The sequence below is a fragment of the Platalea leucorodia genome (assembly GCF_965183815.1).
Source record: "Platalea leucorodia genome assembly, chromosome: 1".
Lineage (NCBI taxonomy): Eukaryota > Metazoa > Chordata > Aves > Pelecaniformes > Threskiornithidae > Platalea > Platalea leucorodia.
This window is the reverse complement of record NC_138823.1, coordinates 55,123,235-55,143,934: the sequence shown is the minus strand read 5'-3', so window position 1 is coordinate 55,143,934 and position 20,700 is coordinate 55,123,235.

Here is a 20,700-nt window from a genome sequence, read left to right as displayed (position 1 = left end):
TTAGCATACCAAAAAACTGAAACTAGCATCTCCTCATGTTCACCACCCAGCACTATTCCTACCAAACGGCAGGAAGGAGTTATTACTGCAAGGTGAAGGTCTTACTGCTATGAGCAGACTTTCATCAGAAAGGCTGAAGATGGAAGAAATGTTAAGGCCAGGAATCATCTTCAAGAAGTCAGTTAGGAACAAGGTTCATAGCTGATGTCCTGCCTATGTCAGGATGGCACTCAATTTTCCAGACACTATCTTCCCTAGCTCACTTGGTAAATATCCTAAGAACATCCCAAGACATCTTAAGCAGTAACTCTTTCTCAAAGCAGATGAGGTCACTAGCAGCAAGAGAAGCCCAGTAATGCCCAGTACTTACCAATTAACTGCAGTTAATTGATCAAGAGACAGGATAACTCTCCACTTTGAAACTGGAGTCCATGATGTAAGAATGAAAGCAAATGAAAAGCCAGCCACCTATTTTTATATTTCCTAATGCCAGGAACACTTCAGAGCTTCAAAAACTTCATTAGAGCAGGCTGAACTGTTAAACTGTTGTTGACAAATCATTGATAAGGGCATGACGAGGCAAAGGCAGCTGGCAGGACTAGCTTGACATTTGCCAGTCAAATTATTTGCTCATCATGCTGCTTGAAAAGGTAGCATCTGAAAATCCACGCCTACCCCATGAGCAACCAAAAATATTAACTACAAGGTAAGAAAAAGAAATTCCCTATTCATTGTGTAACAATTAAATTGCTATGCTGAGGGAGAGGGGTAGGAGAAAAAACAGAAAAACATTTCTTCAGAGATGCCATTAAAAGGATAGATTTAACACATATTTGCATAATCCTCAAACTCACTAAGTTCTAGAAATGGTCAGAAATTATACAGAAAGGAGAACAACACTGGAAGTTACATCTCTCTGAATAGCAGTGCCATTGGTGACAGAGTTAACAGCTTGAAAACTGGCAGCTTGTGTCACAGTCAAAGCAGCATTTCAGGCAATCAGTGAACAATCATACTGCATTAAAAAACACGCAAGTACTGACAGAATATTCCTGGGGTTTGCAATCAAAATTTTTCTCCTCCATCTCATTAAGAAAAGGGTTCAGATCAGAAGCTAGACACCAGGTTTCCAGAACCCTGAAGATGCAGGTTATCCAGGCAAAGAACACAAAGGATCTGCCACCCACTATTGTAATGGCTTTTAGAGTTGATGCAGCTCCAATATCATTAAAAAAAGAAAAAGAAAAGAGAGCATCACAGCACACATTCTGCAGAACCAAGATTAAACATTTCTGCTGGTGTTAAAATAGCACAATAAAGGTTGATCTTGTATGCTATGATTCATTGGGAATAAGATTCTCAGTTAAGCAAAACAATGAGTAGAGGGAAAAACAGCAGTAGTCAGACAAGGGAAAGGCAGTATTCACTTCTGCATCTTTCAGAAGTGAATGAGGAGATCACTAAGGTGGGGGGCATCAAAACAGTCAAGCAGTCCCTTCTTTCAATGGCACTGAAGTGTATATATACATGTTGTGGACAGGCATGTACCAAATCTAATCTTAAAGGAAATTGCATCATGTGCCTTCTACTTAGTCATCTTCCAATCAAGATTATTTTCTGTTAAACTTACAGACTTCAGAAGAAACAATTTGGGCATGGGAAGGTTTGTTGAGGCTCTAATCCTAGTAAGTAGGGACAACATCAGAGTACTTTCAACAAAAGCACAGCTGTTTTGAGTCAAAATTATCTTTGCCACTGATGGAACAGTAAGGGAAACGAAGGCCAGAGTCAAGCAAAAAGTAACAGATAGTGAAGTGGCTAATTCTATTTAGCTGAGGCAAAGAATCTATTCATATTAAGAGGTATCTTCTGTCTAGTTGCAACACTGACTACTTAGGAGGGAAAATAAACAGGAGGAGAAGAGAGCAGGACTATTATATCAAAGCTAAGAACTGGAGGAGGTACAAAGCAGCTTCAACAAAAAGAAAACAGACTATTCTGAAAAGCCATATCCTTTGAAGATTACATAGTGTCTTTGTACTGCATGCCTTTTTGAGAAGCATTAGTTGAACTATGCTTCCTTTTTGCTTAGTATGAAAATAGCAAGAAAAAAAAACGTATATTGATTATTTCTGCTCTGTTGGAAGTAGAAGCCCAGGACACAGATGAGGTTCTGCATTGCAGGCTAAAGCAGCTCCTAAAACTAGAACAGGGTGGGGGGGAAGGGGAGATTATCAAGCTCTTCTGAAATTGTACTCAGGTGCAGGTAGGCAGGCCAAAGATTTGGAACATTTCATGAACCCATCAGTGCTTTGGGAAGGTAGAGCAGAGGACACAATCTACTCTTATATTTCAGTTCCATCTTTTACAGTGGAAGCAAAAGACTGATTTGCTGGTGGTACACAGATACATGCAGACAAACACTGCTATTTGTCACCTCCTGTCCCATAGATACTAATGATTTCATGCATGCTTCAATTTAAAGGAAATGCTTATAAACTAAACTGGGGCCAACACTTACAAGGTTTCCAGTTTATAGAATGAATAGTCCCAATTTTGAGGTATCATTTTGAAAAACCTATGTACACCAGAGACCTGTGAGATCCTGACTGCTGTGTGATCTTGACATGTCAAATGTCTGTGCATCTCACCTGTCCCAAATTAGTACAGAACTTATTTTAGCTCTCATGCTCTGCAGGATCCCAGTTGTCAACTTCATATTTAGCAATTAAGAAAAAGAGGAGACGAGAAAAGGCAGCACATCATGGCCATGCACAGCAGCTCAGGCCAGTACTTACAAGAGCTGACAGGCTCTACAAACTGGTTTACTGCAAGTGGTAAGAGAGTCAGGTTAGATGCTTACCTGCAATTCTGCTCAGCATTTTCTGGTCTTCCTCCAACATTTTCACATATATCACTTGATTGTTAAACTGTCCAATCCCATGAAATGTCATATTAAGGTCTTTACCCTGCAAGATGGCTTCCACTTTAGTCTTACTTTGCTGCAGTGCCAGAACAGCCCTTAAAAATAATAATAAAAAAATATGTGTTCTGAAAGAAGGTTATTTGATTATTACATATGGAAATATTTTTATATTTTTAATACCAGACAATATGCCTGATTTTAACCACTCTGCAGCACTATGCAAAGTATAACAAGCATGCTATATTTCAGTGCTAATGCTTTTGTAAGTTAGGAGATGCACAGGCATTTTAAATACATTATGTCTTTCAACAACTTCAACCTTAGCTTATATATTAGAAGTGAGTTTTGCTAGTAAAGTGAATGTTCAAGTCATTAACATGCCAGGAACCACTATGTGGCTATATTGCTACTAAAGAGTCAAAAAGGAGAAAACTGAACTTATTTGTGTCACGTAGTTTCAAACCTTATTGTTGCCATTTTCAACTGGTTCACTAGTTTTATTCTTAAACCAAAATAAATTCATTCTCCCACCTGAAGCACATTTAGCATTTGTCTGCAGTATATTCTCCTATTCCAGGACAGCGAACAAAATATCAAATTGATGCTCACGTTGGGAGCTCTAGGTCCCATTTCGACAATTCTAGATGTGCACCTTGCAGTGCACAGAAATATCTCAAAAAGTGAATTACCTAAAGACATAATACTTCAAGTTCAACCATTTTGCTTAAAGACACAGAAAAAGTATAACTAACAGGTTTCTAAACATAGACACCAAGTCTTTCAGCGACTTAATACCCACTGAAGTTTTACAGGTACCCTCTTTACCATGGGGTCTCAGGAAGAGGGATCCTGTCAGTCTTCAAATTCAGTTTGAGCAGAAGTCTTTACTAATGCTTCATATTTCTAACAAAATACTGCATAACTAAGGATTACGGGACACCAGTCCATGGATTGCTGTGGCTCCTGTAGCCACATTTACTTTATCATTACACCTAGAAAAAGTTTTGACTACATTCATTTCATTGTTTAAAAATCTTACAATTGGGTAAGACTACAATTGGGTGGACTTGGCAGTGTTAGGTTAAGAGTTGGACTTGATGATCTTAAAGGTCTTTCTCAACCTAAACAATTCTATGATTATCTAAACAGAAAACAGGCATTACAACCCACATAGCACAAACTAATCCCCTTAGGAAAGCACATTTCATGCATACAAAGGCCACTTCAGCCAACAAGTCAACATCATGAGCAATCCTCACTACTACATTGGAGTTATTTCAACTATAAGAACATAGGACCTGCTTCTTTCTGAGACTCTTGGGGACCCTGCAGATGAAGATTTGGCACGGACAAGACTGAAAGCAGAAACAGAATGAATCCTTTGCAAAGGATCTTGCTTCTTCCACCTTAATAACAAGCAGGGCTAACCTAGCCCTTCATTTAAGCCCATAATGTCTAAGTTACCATTAAATGCTGCTAGAACAACTTCTGCCATGAGATCTGAAGACAGCTCCTTCCCCCATGAGGGGCTGGGCCAGCTGTTTCAGCAGTGCTGTTAGCTTAAGAAGTAAGAAATACTTGGCCTAACACCTTAAGGCAATCTTTCATGTGACAGCACAGAGCAGTAGTCACTGAGCTACAGCCTCATTTAGTAAAGCTCTGTAGGTAGGTACAAGGTAAAGGATGAAAAGCATTTGGCAAGGAAGATCTGCTTTTCATTAAGTATGCCCATTATTTTTATATTACAGGCACACATCCACCCTTAAGTTCATTAACACTACTAGCTCCCCTCACCTCCCTAAACCAATTGATTCCCATTCTGATTGCAGCTCTCCACTAGCTTCCTATCCTCTTGGATGACAGCCTGCCCAGTCAGCAGCACTGGCACAGGTTTTTATTACTGAATTACTGTATATGGTGTCCTCTGCATGCAGGCTCCTCAGCCCATATAAAATTCCTCCTATCTTTTTCCCTCAGGCCCTCCAAAAAAAAGTATCTTCAATGAACAATATAGCAGGTCATTTTAAAATAAGGCACATAGAGATCTGCCATATGCATCCTAGCCCTGTTTAACCATCTCTGCCTGTATGGGTAGAGAAGTTTTTTCCACTCATGTTGGTTCTTTTGACATCTTTTGAGCGAGGCATTCTGCTTTGTGCCCAAGCAGATCCTGTGTCACACTCATACAGTGCTGAAGCCTTACTCTGTTTTTCATTCATTTGCTGATGTGCACCAAGGCCCCTGGAGAAAGGGCTGCTCTCTCCAGGTTCCCACCTCTCCCACACAATACCTTCCCAGACACCTAAGGGCCTTCCCTCACTGCTTCCTCATGCCAAGAAATCTCAGGTTTCCCAGTGTGGTACAGAAGGAGAAGGCCTAGAGTAAAAACCTGCAGCATCCTGGCTCTATTTGCTGGACTTTTCCAGCAGCTCTAGCCTTTCTGACCACAGGGTAGCTTTCCTTAGTCATCTTTCAATATCCCCATCTTAATTCACAGGGCCTCAGTGACAGCCCGCAGCTTGAATTAGACAAGAGAGGAGCTTGGAAAGGAACTAGGTAGATTTATTTTGTTTTCTTCTTAATGTAACATGTCCAATCAGCTAACATTTTCCAGCTGATATGAGCACAGCTGATCTGAAAAGCTGTGGTTTCTCAAAAGGCAGCAGCTCAGGGAAGTTTACATCCATTGAGTTAATTTACAGCAGCAATACAGTAACACGGTAGTAATACTATTCGCAGCCATGCTGCTTTTTTTCTTCACCCCATGGCAGATACACAAAATTTCAACCTCTGAAGCATCACATCTATCTTTTGTAAAGTCTAAGAGAAATTGTGTGTTTGCTCTACTAAAATGTAATTATTCACAACAGCAGCAGTAAGGCTACCACATGTACAGAAAAATTAGCTGCACTTGAATTTTGCAGAATTCTTACTTTTTTACTTCTTCTTCTGTTCCCAGGTGAGCTACTATTATAGTAAGATGCATAGTTTGAATAGGAAGAAGAGCTCTCAACAGGTCAGGTTCTTTAGTGAATATGAGCTCTTGGACATCTTCAATTCTGTCCAGAATCTGCAATGCAGTAAACAGGAGACAGCAAAACAGATTTTAATTTTAGAGTGCCCAGGTATTACTGGAAGAATTCAGAATGCTGAAGCCTTACACACCCAAAAATGCAACTCGAGTTTAAGCCAGGAATCCACAAAACAAAATCCCCCACATTTATCATATAACAACTTTCAGTTTCAATTTCGAAGTTAATTTTTCAGGAATTGATTGATCTGTTTTCCTTTTTAAAGCCTACAGGCTAAACTCATAGCTCTCATGTGAGCCAGCACCCCAAGATCTTAAAGTAGGTCTGAATCTGACCCCAAGCACATCAGAATAAAGCTCGTAGCACTGTGTAAATATTAATGGGATCTTCATGCAGTTGTCAGTTGTTAATAGACTGTGGAAATTGAACAGCATTTCCATAATTAATCTTATGCCATTTTCTGATTACAAGTTTGATCACAGATTAAATTGATGCCTCTTCCCAAAAGGAAACTATAACAGCAAACAAAGTAGATCAACTGGGTAAACATGCAGTTTTCCAAGTTGGTATTTTCTAGAACTGCATGGCCAGTTTTTGGCTCTTCTGGGTCTATCTATGCCTTTACACAATTGACTCCAAAGAAAGATTTTTCAAAACAATCTGTTAAGGTTTATGAGCCAGTCATGGGAACAAGGCAGGAGGGAGAAGAATTCAATCACACGGGGACTAAGCACCTGGTGGAAGCCTTTGTTACAGCCAAGTCATTTATAGATTTTCAGATTGTTTCGCTGAGCAAATTATGGCTTACATGCTTAGGTGCTCACACATGTTAGAGCTCCACTTTATTCTTACATAGGTTGAAACAGCTAGATCAATATGTTTTTGTTTTGCAAACTTTCTACATAAAGCCTTGGCAGTCGTTGTGCAGTCCAGTAAATAGTCCCACAACGTGCACAGCAGAAGAGATTAGTATAACGAGTTTCTGATAAATGTCAGGATAAAGCCACACACAATTAAGAGAATCCATTTGAAGATACAAACAGCAAACTCCCTGAATTCAGGCTCTTACAGTACATTTGTCACTATGAAAAACACATCACTGAAATGACTCATATTAAGGTAATTCCTACTGCAACTGAGGCACAATTTATTATGACCTGCTATTTACAGAGCATTTGCTTAGATCATGAAAAAAATGGAGCAGGAATCAAGCCATCAAATTGTCTGACCACAAAAACTAAAATCTTTGCTTCAACAGACTAGGTTAAGTATTGACAGCAATTCCACAAACCAGCCTCGTGTTATTTCTCCCTCGCCCAATCTTTCTAAGATTACTCTTAGACAAGTAAGATCCTTTTGCCTCCTCAATTGGAGGCTCAGACAGCTGGGAAGCCAAGTTTGAGTGAAATTCCTTCATGCAGATATCTAAATATTGCAGAGCAATTTTAATGTCTTTTCATACCCTTTTTTGTCAGCTTCACAAATGTGTCTTCAGAACTTTCTGCTTCTTCTCCCATGGGAGCAGTCTACCTTGTCTTTATGCCTCTTTTTTGGGGATTAGTCCATAGCACTTTTCTATAAATGCTATGTTTTTGATGGGATGGCTGCTTTTTTGGGTGGAAGACAGGAAGGAAGCACTTGTAATGGAGTATTGAAAGCCTGAGACCACAACATTCCTAGACCCACCCCAGCCCAAGCCCATTGCTGGAGGCTGGTGTCCAGCCTCCTGCAGCCCCACCAGACACAAAGGGAAAAGGGCTGTGGCACCCACTAGGACTGCAGTGGGGTTTGTCCTTTGTCCTGTTGAAAGGGAGAAAAATGGAGACAGCCCTAGGCCCCATCATCTGGAGAGCTCTCAAAAATATAATTAAGGGAAATTAGTTCTACCAAAAAAAATAACAGCATCTTTAAAACCCTTCTATAAGGGACTACAAGGCCTACAGTGTAACAGGCAACGATGTTGTATATTCAGTGAGGTCAGAAACTTCTGCTTTAGAGATAAAAGCATCTGAAATTGTTGACAAAATATACGTGCATGTATATGTAAACACACACATTTATTTACTCACACTTCACATATACACATACCACACCTACAGTACTGGGTACAGTGTCCTTACCCTTCAGTGTTTCCCTCACAGAGCCTCACCCAGGGCTGTCTCAGGTCACTGCCACCCTTAAAAGGTAGCACTTAAAAGGAGCATAAAACTGGGAATATCTTTGGCAGAGCATCCACCCAGGGACATCAGAGCTGCCAGATTACCAGAGCTGGTGTGAGAGCAGGGAAATCTGGAAGAGCAGAATTGAGAGAGAAGGACGGGACAAAGAAGGGAAGGACATTCATAGAGCTATACAGGATGTGGTCACAGGCCATATACTAGGACACTCAAATCTCATTAAAATAGCAGAATAAGTTAAGCATTCATGTCCCCTCAAGCTGTTCCATGATCTCATTCCTCAGATGGCAGGAAACTTTCTAGTTTCCAGCCTAGATTTATTCTTTGCCCCCTCCATACCCATTTGTTCGTCTGCCAATATTGTCTTCCAGCTTACAGTTATTTTCCCTTCCTGGCATTTATCTTCCTGACGTGCTCTGCACTTTTGTTCACCTCTCAAAACCCAGTCATATGTAGGAATCACAGAAAGTTATATGGGGCCATCCTCCAGATAACCTTCAGAGATTATTCCACTCAAGACAAAGCCAGAGCAAATAATTGCCTACCAAGAGGAAGGCACCTTTGGCATCTCCCTCCAACACATGCATGAGAGTTTCTACACTTAAAGGTAAAAACAAAAATTCAAAAGCCTGCCAAAGCAAGCTACTGTACTGCAGCTGCTTGTCACGCTAGAAAAAAAGGAAAAACATGTACAACAGATACAGTCATCTTACTTAATTATTGCCTTTCAGCGGTGTAAATACAGTCATGCCAGATACTGCATAGAAACCTAAGCTAGGAAAAAAAAGGAATCAAGTTATATATTGCAACAAATAATATCTATTTGGTTCATTGGAAAAAGCACCATAAACTAATAGCAGAAGCTGGTAGCCAGGGGTTGTATTTTCACTACATTCATACAAGTTAACATTATACAAGTTAACATTCAGTTTTTGCCTTTTACATTTGCTTTGTAAGAAAAGACCAAGATGCATATATATTATAAATACCAATAATTCAGTGTTTATGTTGTTTCTCAGTTCTGCCCATGCTAGCTGGGACACAGCAGTTACTGAATCAAGTTAAGACTTTCCCCCTGCCTGCCTCTGCCAGATGGAATAGTCTTTCTTGTCTTTGCACCCCAAAGCTTCTCTACCTTCTCTGCATAGTACATTTGTATGCAGTGTCACCTCCTGCCCCTACATTAAGGTCTGCTGCATGGGGCATGTTCCACCTCACAAAGCTGCTATTCAGCAGCAAGAGCGGAGTCCCAGACAAGAGGGGTGCAGTGGGTGCTGGTACTAAGTGTGAGGGCTCTGTCTGCTTTTGTATAGCTGGGAGAAGCTAACAAAATATTGCCATCAGCAAGTCGGTTATCTATGGGAGGCTGAAGGGCAAAAAACCTGTTCCTAGTAAAGGTACTAACAGCACTGCTCTGGGAATGAGATGCTCTGTATCATTCTTTCAGAAAGTTGCGTCACCTTCAAAATTCATACCAGCAGAATGGGAATGAGTAGCTCAAGGTGAGCCAATATTTCCCCTCTTACTTTACAAAGACAGAGACATAAGGTTATGCAGAAGTTAGGGGGCTTCAAACCAGTCATATATAACTAGTTAAAGAAAGAAGTGTGAAATCTGTGTCTCCAGCTTTTGTATCATCTTTGGAATTTATTTCCATAGATCATAACAGTACCTGCAGTATCCAAGCTCTGCAAGGCTATCTTGACATATTTCAGAAGAAACATTTACTGTGGTATTTGGAATGCTTTAGGACCCTTGCAAAACCTCTAGAAGAAAATATTTCTATTTGGATTTCTGCTGTTTGCTGTGTTTTGGTTTAACAGTATGGAGGTGAAAGACTTGCTTTTTCAACGCTGCTGCAAACATGGGAATCACAGAATACAGCATACCAGAATAAAGTATGAGCATGCAGACTCCACACATGGCTTCCTGGAATTAACTGTCTACCTACGACATCGGGTAAGTTTGTTGGGTAAGAGATGGAGAGGAGAGAATAGATCAATACTCCTTTTCTCTTCTGTAGAAGAGAAGGAAATTCTCATCCTCCATTATGAACTTCAGTGGGGAAGGAGACAAACACATCAATACTAGTTTCTATTACACTAAATACAGCTGTAAGACAATGTAGGATCGGACAATGCAAGATTGTGAAAGCCACTGTTTTCTTCTGGAAAAAAATTACAGAATAGAAGATATTGAGGAGAGAAACATCCACTCAGACCTTATGGAAAGAGCAATGGCAATCCTCAAAGTGACTTTTTTCCTAGCAGTAGCCAAAACATCAGTGTGCTACCGACAGTGTTCTAGCTACAAATACAAAGCACAGCACTGTGAGGGCTGCTACGGGGAAAGTGAACTCTATCCCAGCCAGACCCAATAGACCACTTCAAGTAAGGGAGCAGAATTTGATCACTCTGGGCTTCTTAACAAGCTTTAAAACCAAGGTAACTTTAAATTTATGCTTAGTTTCTTATTTAAGGTTTTTATTGTTTTTGATTGAACAGCTACTTCAAAATACCTGATCATCTGTTATTGGAATAGAGACAAAATAATTTGGAGTCTCTCGTGGGCGTTTCTTCAACACTTCTCGCCCCAGGTCTTCCTTCTGCTCTTCCACCATCCCCTTGGGCCCTTCTTGGACATCGCCTTGCTCCTGCCTCATCTCTGTAGCTCTTTGATCTTCCTTTTGTGGGGGCAGGTCTGCTTTTAGCTGTTCCTGCTCTTGGCTCTGGTCCTGCAGCTGCTCCTCTGTCACCATCCCATCCAGGTCTGCTTTGTCTCCAACCTGCATCTCCTGCAGCTCCATCACTTCTACTCTTTCATCTTCTTCACTCTGGTCCTGCTGGGGTTTTGTCACCTCTCTTTGATCCTGCTTTTGGCTTGGAGCCCCCTGTGGCATCAGCTCCACCACAGCCAGTTCTCTCTCACCTTCAGATCTTGCCATTGGCTCTTCCTGATTTTGTTTTGTCAGCTGGTCTCCATTCCCTAACACTTCCTCACCTTGGTTCTGGAGGCAGGTTACTACTTCTGGGTCATGGCCCAACTGCAGCTGCACAGTGACCTTGACACCAGCCATTCCTTGTCCCTGCTGCTGCGGCTGTACCTGCACAGTTACTTGTGGGAGAGCTGGCCCTCGGCCCTGCTGCTGTAACTGCACCTGCACAGTCACCCCCGGGGCCTCCCATCTTGGGCTTGGCTTCTGAGGCTGCACCTGCACAGTCACCTCTGGGGACTCCCACCCCTGGCTCAGCTTCTGAGGCCGCACCTTCACGGTCACCTCCGGGGCCTCCCACCCCTGGTCCCTTTGTTGTGGTTCCATGTTTGGGGCCATGCCTCCTTGTGCTGTCTGCCTCTGCAGCTGCATGTGGACATTGGCCCCTCCCTGGGGCAGCTGACCAGGGGGCAGTGGCTGTGCTGCTGAGGGATGGTCTCCTTCTTGCCCCAGCTGTACTGGTGAGCAGAGCTGAGCTCCCTCTGGACTTTCATCCACCTGAACCTGCTCCTGGACCATATCTTGGTGCCTACTCCTACATAACTCCCGTTTTACCACCTTCATCCTACGACACCACAGCTTTCTTCTCCCAAGTTGGGAATTCTCCAAGATCCTCCTCTTTCTTCGAGGCTTGAAGTCATTTTTTAAAGGAACTGGAAAACAAAGAAAAACAGCCCAACAGCTATCAAAAGAAAGAACCTACAAAAGGCTGAACTTACAATAGTTCAGTCTGGGTTCAGCTCTGCAGCTTGACTCACTACAGGGAGCTCCAACCAGCTCAAACAGCTCAATCTAAAAACTGCTAGAGAGTCCGCCTCAGGATTAAACCACTGCCTCAAGTGCTGTGTGCTCTCAGTAGTCACTACATTGTGGTCTTGACTTCTGCCCTTGCCCTGTTTAGGTCTCACATACTTAAGGTACCATTTCATAGCACACAGCAGCATAGAAACACAAGCCCTATCAAGGGACTGCAGAACATTACCTAAAGGTAGTTACTTACAGAGATCCAGATTGAGGGAGTAACCTGAGCCAGAGACTCAGAACTTTAATATATCCAGAATCAAGTTTACCAGTGAAGCTTTTGTCTCCTGTAACAGCAACGTGTTCCCATCTAATCAGACTAGCCCACACTTTTTTCCTCCCAAGTATACATTACTGCTTTTTCTACCCCAAACTCCTGCCATGTCCTCCTCTGTCTTAACATCTCCCATTCATCCTATCACATTTCCATCTCCTCTGCAGTAAAGTTGCAGAAGAGATGCTTTTCTCATCCATACCACCTGCATACAAGCAGAGAAGGCACTGAAAGCCCAAAGAAATTTTTGCTACTTGTTTCAGAGGCAGACTCCACAGAAGCCCAAAGAACCATGAAAAACATTTCTTCATCAGTCAGTGCAGCTCTTCAGATGCAGTAGGTCCAGCTGCACTGAAGTGCCACTTTAAGGAAGGCATTAAGCAAATAAATTCTGCAGACCAAACAAGATTCATCTGTATAGGGAAAAATGCTTCAGGACCCAGATTATGACCTGTCTTAACTTCAAGTCCTTTAAGTCATGGCAACACTGAGTTTTTCCCCAAAGCTATAAAAATGTAGGCAGATATATTTTTCATAAATCTGCTCTCCAAGACAACCAAAACGTTTGTTCGAAATTTGCAGGAAAACCAGACCCCTTCCCACCCCCACAAAACCCACTTCCATGAAAAAATCAAAATTAAGTAGGCAAAGCCTAAAAAATTCATGCACAACCTAAATATTTTAATATTGGGCAATCCAAGCCACAGGTAGTACAGCTGTTTCCCTATGTGAAAAAACACACTTATTTTTGCAGTGGGCTAAATATGAGAAGCTTAAGAAACTCACCCTGAATTCATATGAAGACTATTATATTTTCTTTCAAGAATCCAGCTGTAGGGGAGTTGTTCCACAGAAAGGGCTAGTTTTGAAAAGGAGATTTGAATGCTTGCATATATTTCATATGCAATTTCACTGATCAGATATCTCCATTTCTTGTATTCAATTATGCTCTAAGAATTTTGTTGACTGTATGTCAAACCCAATGCCTTAAAAAGACTAATGAAGGTTTTTTTTAAAATGCAAGAGACCAAATGCTTATGGAATTAGACAGATCCTACCTCTAGAGATGAAGCACTGTGGTCATAAACTAATTATAAAATCAGCTATTACCCATGATATTTGTGCCTGTGCTCCAACAGAAGATTTTGCCCTTCTGGAAGAGTGTTTAATCAGGGATATGCTGAGTCCCTGATCAGCTAGTAGATGATCCTTAATGAAAAGCAGAATTTAGCGCAGTGCATGAAACTTACTTCCAAATATCTCTCTGACATCAGCTTTGAGAAAAGGAAGCTCCGCCATTGCTGTCACGTCTTCACTGTCCAAATGAGGAACTGGAAGAAAAGAACAATATTGAAGTCTCCCAGAGAGTCCCTTCCAACCATATAACTGCTGTAGAACACGTGTGTGCCTTTTTAATGTACTTGTAATGGGATAGCAGCTGCTGAGACACTGTTACACTTCTCTGCCTTCCTCATAGTCAAGCTACTTGATAAAACAAATCCCTTTTTCTCTTTCAGAAGTCATCACATAAGTTAAGCCTCAAGGCTATGTAAAGCCTTGGTAAGTACATATTAGGACAGTTCAGTCCGATTCAAAGAACGCAACAGCTAACTCCTCTGTAAACAAGTATTTAGATGCACGTAGACCTAATCAGAAAGGATGTTTAACACACTTAGAGTGACAGCAGGTTTCATACCACTAAAACTTCATAAACCCCACTGAAGTCTTTGTCTTACAGGCGATACACAGCTGAGGCATAATGCAACAGAGGTTTAGACACTTTTCTGCACCCAGCCTAAGTTGCTATGTGAAAATTTGTTAGAACATGTAACAGCTTGTTAAAACAGGTAACAAGCTGCCATGATGGTGGACATTTTTTGTTGTTTTTCCTGAGTTTACACTTACAAGCATGTCATCTCTTGCATTTGTGCCTGCACAGTAGCCTTCAGTGGGGATTTTGCAGACTGTCACCAACGTAGCAAAGAGAAACGTGACAGCTCAGGCTGAGTATAGGAGTGCATAGAAAGAAGCTTCAACGTCCTTTACAAGGTAATGGACAATTTTTATGGTTTTCAATGCATAACATCAAAGTAGTCTTGTCAATATTACACAGTTCTTTCCCTACACTATTTTGCTTTTAAACCTCTATTGTTTCATATGCACACATCTGCCACAAAGTTCTGTTGACATCCCCACCACCTAAAAAGAATTAAAGCTGCAACTGTTACCCAGCCATCCCTACACAATCTGCAAGTCCAGAATCCTTACAGCCATTGCATGGCTGTCAGCAAGTGGGGAATTAAGGGCTCAGGATTTTTCTGCCTTTACTTAGTACAACCTGAACTCCTCAGAGGTTAATGAAGTGGTAGCATCAAGGTCCTTCAAATACTTCAGCACCCGTGTAAAATAAAAAGTGACTGAAGATCCTGAATGCTAGCAACATCCCAGAGGGCTCCAAGCTTCCCCCAAACTCCCCCTCCTACTGCTACTCCAAGCCCTGCCAAGCCACTGAGCCCAGGTCACACTACCAAATACTTGTCCACCTGCAACAAGCTCCAGTGCAAGGCAGGCAGCCAAGAGCCAAGTGCTGAAGACTGCAGTCTATACAAATAAGAGAAGTTCCTGCCCCTGTAGCACTTAGAGAGCCCTGAAATATGCTTTTAGGAGCTCCTGAAAAAAGCTGGAAGACCACCCATCTGCATCCAAAACATTTAAACTATGAGGACAGCTCTTTCTTCAAATAAGTTGTCTATTCCATTTTCAGCCTTTTGACAGACACAGCTTGTGCAGACACCTGCATCCCAACCAGCAGCTCTGAAACAGCAAATGCATAAGCTCCAAAGGCAAGCTCCCACACCCTCAGTCTCATGCCAAAGTCTAGAAACAGCTACTAACTGCACCTAAATAGCATCACCCTTGATCAAAAGGGTCCAGAAACATCCAATAGGAAAGTTGACATGTCCCCTGCAGATGTAGGCAGCATTTAGCCAAAGATGTCAGTCTACCCTCTGCTGCTCCTCACCTCCTCAATCTTACAGGAATCAAATGCTCAGTGTGGATGACAGTACATAATTAAACTCTGCTGCTCTAAGCTTTAATTCTTCTAGTGTGAAACAATTCCCCTTTGCCCAACTGACTGCATTGCCAGTGTTAAACTACCATACCATATAGAAACCCGGGAAGCCAGGCTATGTTTGCTTCTACCCAGAAACAGTTTTTGCACTCTAGGGAAGTGCCACAGGAAACTGCTGACTGGGTAACACTGCCTCAGCACCTCTGAAGGATGATGTTGAAACCTCGTACAGCCTCCCTGAGGAGACAATAAGCCATGACAACAGCTTTTACACAGTTCTGCTTCATCAGGTAGGTCAGAAACCCCCCAGCTGTGTGACAAAGTGGCATGCAAGTTTGCTGGCACTGGTCTGGAAACCCAAAATAAAAGTCTATTTATGGGCCTTGCTTTCTGCCCCAAGTCCTCTCCCTCACTACTCAATCACAGGAGAGCAGGATGCAGATGCAGCTGAGGGGAAGAGTTCCCACAGCTGAGGGGAAGAGTTTGCATCCTAAGTCCAGAGAGGCTGCTTAGACTGCTGGGGATGAAGAGAAGATTTGCCAAGGTCCTGGTCAAGCATACGCACCTGCCCACTATAATAATTCACCTCTCATGTTTTACCCAAGATCTGAGGCCTGGGGCCTCAGTACTCCCCACATTCCTCTTCCCAATAAAGCTACCAGTTTACTGAAATAATCTGATGTACATGAGGCAAAAGGCATTTGAAGCAAGCAGACCTGGGTGCAGCAGTAGAAGTCTTTCTCTAAACAATACTGCCCTCTGGCAACCTATGCCTAAAACATCCAACTCATCCAGCTGTGCGAGAAGACTGGAGTTATACAAGTTGCTTTCCTCTATCTTCTAATATATTTGTGCCATCATTGGGCCTTATTTCCCCCAGGAATAACTGCATGCTTTGCAGAGTGGACATCTCGGACAGATACCTGTATAATTTCCTTGTTAAGATGCCTTTTCAACATTCAGCTCCACCATTATTAAGTAGGAGAAGAGGAAGCAGCAGGTCAAGAAACCTGCCATAAATACTCTTAGAAACAATATTTCTGTATGAAGTTGCATCATCTTCTAAGTCATCACACTATGCCACAAAATCTGTTCATTTTATTCCCTATCAATTAAATCTAAATTAAGTTAGATCAGGAGAAAGCACATAGAATTTATTGGGCCCAAGTTTTTCCTTCTTACCAGTTTATTGCACCTTCATAAGTGTGAAATTTTGTTGCAGTTGACAAGAAATAGTAGCAGGAAGAACTGAGGAACCAAGTTTAAATACAATAAACAAGCCATCTGTACAATATGACTTTAGCTAGAGAACTTGTTTTACTGAGGCATATTCTATCCTGTCTCATCTTACCTTTTGCTAGAGGTTTAATACAGGGGGAGGAGGACAGGCGAAGGTGGGAGGGAATATAGAGCCACAGTTAAATAACACAGAGTACAGACTGAGTGATCAAACACATCAATGTTCCCAGGTCTGTACATACAGGTTTCTTCAGTCTAAACCCAACCCATTCAGAGTGAAGAAAATTCATCAGTTGCCTTCTTTGTGTGTAGCGTTATCTGTTAATCAAGAGGCACCAAGGTTCAAGAGGTTCTTGACATTTTCATTTATTACATCTATTTTCCCCAGTATAAAAGTGGCAAAATGAGGCAACTCACACCTCTCAAAACTGATACTGTATTTGATGATGTCTATTTTTGTCTGACTAGTAACCCAAGCAACAAATGAGTAGGGCATTCCAACCTGCTATTTAACAGAAGGCCACTAATTATCAAGACTGTAAATTTATGGGGTTTGTTGACCTACAGAGGTAAGGCCAAGGAAAAGGGGTGGAGGGTGAAAATAAGAGAAACAGGACCTATGAACTGAACAATATTTATGTTTGGTGGAAAGACATTAGAGGCAGATACACCCACCCTTCATAGAAGCAACATGAACTTTACAAAGATACTTTTTCCTTAGTGGCTCATTACAATTCAACACATTGTCAGACCACACTGAATGAATTGTTCCCAGAGTACAGATGAAAGATAAGAAAGGCTTGACTTGTATTTAATGATCCACCATTAACATATCTCTATGTGGGTAGAGTTTCAGCATTTAGCATGCACCATGCATATAATAGTGACTATAGTGTCTTACAAAGACCACCACTATCTGGTGGAGAAGGAAAGCCAACACCATTCCTCTGAAGTAGAATGCAGTTATTGGCTTTTAAACAAGTGTGTAGCTTGCTTTATTAGCCATTGTTTAAAACACTATCATTAGAAAAAATGTTAGATATGCAAGATACACCATCCTCCCTCAAATAATACATGCTCCCTTGTGAGTTATAGCGATTATACACTGTGTTAAAGAGGTTTTTGTAGAAGTTTCTTTGTACTGACTAAAATCATACAACAATGCTTGTGCCACATTCCCATTGCATCAAAAACTGATACACTCATAAAACATGTCCCAGTCATTGCTTGTCTTCTTCACAAAGATCTCTGAGCAGCCATTAAACAGCAATTATCTTTGATGCTGTAGTGATCTTTTGGGTATAACAGAGGCAGATATTCTGTACTTTCTCAGCTGGTTTAAATTGTAATCCCTCCTGCCCACCCACCCACCCCCCAGTGAAGCAAAACTCAGTTAAGTGTAATTCATTTAGCCATGTTAGTCTGCATTTCAAAGTGCATCTTTATACTCCCTAGAATGAAACAAGAGTGTTACCCAAGATAAACTTAAGATAATTTGCATAAGATAATCAGTTAGCACACACTTGAGATTACTTTGATTTTTGGTAGGCATATCATTTATGCAAGCAAACATCATTCTTTAAAAAGGTAAGATTTAATCACTTCTGATACATGAGAAACTAAAATACCGGGACTGAAGTAAAAATTAAGAAGGATGAGGTTACACACAATCAATCTGCTCACCAGCATGCCTTGCAGAGATGTCCTGACTTTCTTACTCCTTCACAAAGGCAGCACCTAAGCCCTCACTAAACAGACAGGTGGGAAGGCTAAACCCAGGACTGATTTGGGAAACCCCCATTCTGGTAAGCAAGGTTTCCTCCTCACTCAGGCAGAAGCTTCAAGTCTGGCCCTCCACACCTGGACACCCCTGGCTGCCACCAGCTCAGCCAGACCTGGCACTCCCATTACCCTTTGGCACCAGAACATCTGAAGCACCCAGGAACCAAGCCACCTCTACACAGGATGGATACCTCTTCCCCAAGTGCTTCTGTCTTTATTACAAAGCACTTTGTGTGTGCAAAGGCAGGGATTAACACTGTCAGGTTTACACCAAAGTCTACACCTGTGGATTTGAGACAGCATATTCTGGATACTGCTCCCTTACTCTGTCACTGACAATTTCTTGTTGCACTTCTACAGATTCCATTATCTCAGCAATATTTCACAAGTCAAAATACTTTCAGTGTCTGCTTTCCAGCTATCAATTAAGGAGATAATCTTTAATCAGAAATACAGTACACTTCATCACCTCAGCCTCTGCTTATGATGGTCTCCAGTAATATTCAGCCACAGTGATTGCCTACAGTCTAAAGGATTTACTCAGTAAACTAACAGCTCTTTTTAAGTACCTCATATCCACTTGGAAAAGCAAATATAGATTATTTGCTCCTTTAAGAAAATTATTCTCCAAGTACACAAGAATATCTGGAAGTCTCCATCTTAAGTGACTGAGTGCTCAACCTCAGAGAGAATACCATATCTGAACAGCTAAGCCTTGCTACAAGTTTTGATTTATGCATCGTTCCAAACCCTGCATGAACATCCAAACCACTTACTGTCAGGTCCTTAGTTCATGCTTGCCTGAAGCCTTGCTAATCAGCCAATTACACAAACACTGTTAAGGGAAGAAGTGTGAAAGGACTCAGGCTAACACATTCTTTAGGCTATAAGTGTACACAGCAGAACACAGTACAGCCAGGGCCTCTGTCAGCCATGCAGCAAGTGCTGCAGGAGAACATCTGACCACCACACAGCATCCAGCCCCCCTTCAGCCACAGCAGCCTGGGATACAAGCCAGGCTGGGGGCAGGCACAGAGCTGCTGAAGGCCAGCATGCTCCTCTCCAGAGGAGCATACCTGAGGGACTGGAGAAAGCATCTCAAGCCCACAAAAAAAATTACCTCATCTTATTTCTTTTTACTTGCATAGGGACTGGAGATTATTTTAAGGAAACAAAACTGCACCTATTTTACAAGTACGCTTAAAAAAAATATCTGTTCTTTAAATAAAGAATAAGAAATTATTTTAATCTTAAACTCAGTTGCTAGACTTCTAATTGCCCAAAAGACATAGTAAGAGTCACTGTTTTTGACACCATACATTATACATGATAAAGTCTGTTATATGCCTATTGTATAACCAGGAACAGATATTAACTGGGAATCTATTTTAGTTATGCAGTATTCAAGTTATGTGAGAAAATTACACTTTTGGTATTTAAACAAGAGTTTTAAGTCAGTACCTTAAATATTTCTTTGCAAAGCAACTGCTATTAACTATCTTTCACTTCTTTATTGAAGCATTTGAAACAGCATTTTCCATTCTTCGGTTGGAGCCATGTAACAATACATACCTGACTGCAAAACTGGATATTTTTCAATAACATTTAAGAATCTGCATTACACACACCTCCTTGGGAATATTTTTAGGCATGTTTAATAAAAATGATCTTGTGTATTTATGTATGTAAACAGACTGAACCATTGAGTCACAACCAGGATGATTTTTCTGCCATGTAAACAAACACTTTTGCAGAGTCACGCTCCTGTTGCAGTTCACCCTGCACTGAGGGACTGCAGACCTATTCAGATATGAACAGTAATGCCTTTTTTTTCCCAGCCTCCCTACCTGTATGCTCAAAGGAGAGCTCAGCAAAATCAATGTATATGTATGGTCCAAAAAAATGCTTCTATTTCAATAAGTAGCTCACATTATGCATGCCTTCTGTTAGAAGAACACAGATCCTTCTTCCAAAGATGATATAAAAGCATCTGAGCAGGGGGATGGAAACTGTGACGTAAGAGGCAGCCAGTGGAAAGACATATGGAGGCAGAGAAATAAGAAAGATATCAGCAGTTGGCAAATCTCCCCTTACATTTCACATTCATATGCTCACCACATTTAGACACAAAGACTGTATCAAGCACTCCAGCACCAGAAGAGGGGTTTTTTTTTTTTTGCATTCTCCAAAGCAGCACATGCTATTATAGACATAGCCCTGTACAGCACAATAACCCTGCATTGCTAATCTGCATTTTGTATTAAGCCAGAAATAGTGACAACACATGGGACTGTAGTGAAATTACACAATACATTACTACTATACCATCGTGCAAGCATGAACTGTCAACTGCTGTTCAATTTATACGTTACCTTTGTGTCCTGTGAACATATAGCAGGGGGAA